Raw genomic sequence first — 4,786 nt, 5'->3', positions numbered from 1 at the left:
GAGGCCCTATAAATTTAAAAAAATCAAATTAGTTTTTCCGGTAAACTATAGATAACTTTTCATTTTACAATTCTAAAAATCAATTCTATTAGTAAATAAAATATACCTTTGAATAATTTTTTCCTCTCTAATTTTAATGTCTAATATGAATTATTAGTAAGTTGGGTTAGTTTGTGTACAGTTTTGTAACACTGTTTGTTGTTAGGCGAGGGAAGGTGTAGTTTATTTATAATTTTGGTACGGATATGGAACTACATGTTAATAAAGAATTCCCATCCTCTGAACATGATAAATGTATTTCTTTATCATTAATCTCATATTTTTAAAATTATGTATATTATTATTTTTACATAATAAATAGCAATAAGTAAGATTTATTTTTTAAACTATTCTTAGTAGACTTTATTTTTGAACTGAAATTCAGATAACCGGACAACTTACTCATAATACACAAAAAAATATTCTCAACTTTACACTTTGTGTTTACAAACAATTACAATATAGTGATACTAGGTAGTTTCAATTTGAAATTTTTGAAGTATATATACATATATACCTTCTCTAGTTATGTGCAGCATTTATGCATTTATCCGGTAAACATATATTATTTTATATGGTCTCATTTACATAAAACCATCAATTATGTGATACTTTTGTAGAGTCATGTACTAATTACTTTAAGCACAAGTTTTTCACTAAGCATACATGGTAAATCATTGAAGCACATCAGCAAACCTCACAAATTGTCCATACTAATAAAACAAGTGAACCCTTGGATTAGTCTCACTTGTTTTAACATTGCTAGGTCATTGATTTTGATTTTCATGTACTTCTACTCGAACAAGTTTCGTTCTAATGATATGTTTACCCATATTGAGATATGCATATTATTAAACAAAAAAACGATTTAATAAATTAAGTCACGCACTTATGGTGTTGGATTTCTAAGCATGCATTAACTCCACATTAGTAAAATATTTTTCCGCTTTAAGTCGAGCCCGCACACATTTATTTTCGAAATGTCCCAAATGGTCTTATATTAATACTACAATTAAGTGGCTTCTCTCTTTACAAATGAATTATATCTTATCAATCAGATGTACCACTAAACAATGATCCACCTTTAAAATCATGAACCACAAATAACATGGTCTTACACATGCGATTAATCTATCGGCATCTTGCACCATCATGATTCACTCTGCACCACCGACTGCCTTTGGGGAAGAGTTTCGGCACAAGGAACCATGATAGATCTCTAGTCGTCACCGAGATGAACCTTCCAAATTGTACAACCACATCCTATTATTGCCCAAGATCCAGATCCAAGTTCAAACCTTTGGCTTTCAAACCACCTTCTAGGTCAGTTACGCCTACATATGAGTGTATTAACTATAGTAGCATCCGTTTTTTGAAATACTCGTATACCGGTCATATACGACTTAAATGGGTTGACCTAAAACTGTCTTTTTTATTGAGGTCATCTTCAGATCCTCTTCATTTTTGATCCAATCCATTTACTTATAACGTTAATTCGTAAAATTAGAGTACATGGTTATATCACTTATCCGGCTTCATCTTAGATCTTGGTGAACCGCTCTACTAACTCCATGGAAATACAATAGTATTTTTCACACATAGATTACGTTTAATTAATGTAATAAACTCTCGTAAATAATTTAGAAAACTAATTCTCTTGAAACTTATAAACATGCTTTATGATTCTTTCGTTAAATTCATGATTTCATTATTATGGACCAACAGTTTTTTGAAAAAAATATATAGTACTTATGAAACATTAATTTTTAGACAAATAAAGTGAAGTAAATTTTTTGTTTGAAATTTTTCTGAGGAAAATTATGTGTAGCTTTTTCAATATAAATAAAAATGTATATTAGTAATCATAATTATTATACTAAAAAAGAACAAAAAATACATATGCCTACAAATAAATGAAGATTAATCCCATTATTTATTAGATTTAAAGATGATAAAGTACTAGGTCTTTCTATACAAAAATGAAGATTAATTCCATGATTCCTTTGATTTCAATATGGTATATTAGGTCATCACATACAATATTTTCTTTTACATTGAACTGTATAAAAAATATACAAAGTTAGGGTGTGTTTTCACTATATATGCTAAATTCACGGTTGGTGCTCCCATCCATTTTATCCACTCTCAGCTCCAATGGGATTGCCTGCAAATGTATACATGCTTTAGGTCATAAGGCACTCTGTATAATAATAATAATCATATGAATGTGATAGAAGAAAAAATGTAAGAGTTTTGTTTCCCTTCTTACTTATGTAATAAAGGGATTACCTAGAAAACTATTATTTTTGTCATGTATAAACACACACGCGCACCACATGTATATAAAAACTTGGATTTACCATTTGTACCTGCTGGCTTTGCCCGGTGCTTTGTCCAAAGCAGCTGCCTTTTTATATGCTCGTTCACCTGGACTATAATACTCTTTTCCAGATTGAATCTGGTCATAAGCTCTTGTTCTTTACGGTCCAGGTAAGAGCTACTCCTGCTTGGACTGGGTTTAGCTTCCTGCACATGTAAGGAATATCTTACACAAAGGAGAGTTCATCTGTATCCAAATAAATATATCTATACAGGTTTTACTTACAGTTATACAAAATCTGAACAACACTTTTAGTGTAACTTAATAACAATGAGTACCCTATTTATATAATTCACTATCTATTAAACCTTGTGTCAAATATTGATTTGAGTAAGTGAGGCATGATACACTTTATGATTAAAGGAATGAATTTAAGCAAAATATTCAAATTACCTCATGGATATTTTCGGTTCCTTTCACTTGTGATTTACAAGGCATGAATCTGTACTTGACATAGAATATTAGCTCTTTGAGCGATAGTAATTTCATATTCGCATGATAAAAGTGCTGCACCGAAAATGAAATTCAAAATCACGAGGAAATCGTAAGTGCATCATTAGACCTTGGAATCTAGCTTAAGATAGGTAAAAGAAAGAATAGTATGTAAGGTACCTTATCAACTCGATGATTGGTTTTACGCACACGTCTTTCACATTGCCAGCCTTTCAAGCGAAAAGAAATGTTGAACCATAGTCCATGGGGAGCACAGTTAGTCTCATTCTTGTAGTCCAACAGTGTCTGCTAGCACACACATAGGAGTATAACAAGTATTAGACAAAACCATTTCTTTTTAGTCTGTTATAAGCATGTAAAGGTGTTGGAATTTATTTACCTGTTCTTTAGAAGAAAGATACTTCATACAGTCCTCGGGCAGGTTGAGAGAAAATTGATCCATTGAAATATTCTCGGATTTTCTTGCTGTTCGGAAGGACCTCCTTCTACCGCTTGATCTCTTCCTAGCCTATACATATATTTCAACTTTTAAATGAAACTATTGAATTAAAATGTTTGATACAAATTGAAAATATAAAACTATATGTATGATTCAAATTTACCAGATCAGCAGGAAAATCAGCAGGAAAAACCAACCATATAGGCTCTGCCGCCACTACAACTTGGGACACGGTGGAGAAAGTTTGCTGCAAGGGCAAGGATTTCACAAGAAAATGTTGAGAAAAGAAATTTACATGACCAAAAAATCATTAAAAAATACATGCATATTAGCTGAATTTAACCATCACCTTGTAAGGAACAATAGCCAAGTTATGAGCATTCACTTCCATCACCTCATAAGGAACAATAGCCAAGTTATCAGCATTCACTTGATTGCTTGAGGCCATTTGTAAATGTGAATAGAAAGTTGAAGCTATATATCAGAGATAGACAAAAGCAGAATATAAAGGAGCAAAATAGATTGCAGATGAATGTGAGGAAAAACGGTGGATGAAGGTTAGTATATATATAGGTGATCAAGGAGGTGGGTACTAAGGTGAGCTTAAGAAAAAATAGGAAAAATTATGTTTTAACAAATTGATCTAGGAGCGAAAGAAGGTATATTATGCTCTGCTTGTTAATATCAGGACCAACGGAGGCTGGAAATGATATCGACGTGTTCCTTCAACCGCTTATAGATGATCTGCAATAGTTGTGGGTCGGGAAACAAGTGTATGACGCATATATACGAGATTCTTTCTTACTTAGGGGTATATTATTATGGACAATAAGTGATTATCCGGCCTAGGGAAACTTGTTAGGAAATGTAATTAAAGGGTATAATGCTTGTACTATCTGTGTTGATAACACAAAGGCTACTAGGCTCGTTCATTATCGAAAGACGGTGGTTATGAGGCATAGGAGGTGGCTGCCCCGTCATCATCCGTATAGAAAGAAGAAAACAGCTTTTGATAACACTGTTGAGAAGGATGTTGCTCCTATTCCATTAACTGGTGAGCAGGTTTTTGGACGAGTACAACATTTAATGGACCATGTCTTTGGTAAGACACAACGCCAACCTCGATGGAAGACAGGTGAAGCTCGACTAGTTTGGAAGAAGGTTTCTATATTCTTCCAACTTGAGTATTGGAAGTTTTTGCCGGTTAGGCATGTTCTCGATGTGATGCACATCGAGAAAAATATATGTGAAGCTTTACTCGGAACTTTGCTAAATATTCCTGGAAAGACAAAAGATAGGGAGTCTGTCCGTCTTGATATGGCTGATATGGGAATAAGAACGGAGCTGAGGCCAAAAACTCCCGGCAAGAAAGAGAAGGTACCTTTGGCTTCATGGAACTTATCAAATGCAGAAAAGAAGGTAGTTTGCTCATCCTTTATTCAAATGAAGTTACCGGGTGGATTTTGTTCAAATAT

The sequence above is a fragment of the Apium graveolens genome, chromosome 2, assembly GCF_009905375.1.
Source record: "Apium graveolens cultivar Ventura chromosome 2, ASM990537v1, whole genome shotgun sequence".
Taxonomy (NCBI): Eukaryota; Viridiplantae; Streptophyta; class Magnoliopsida; order Apiales; family Apiaceae; genus Apium; species Apium graveolens.
Note: the sequence above shows the minus strand (reverse complement) of the source record.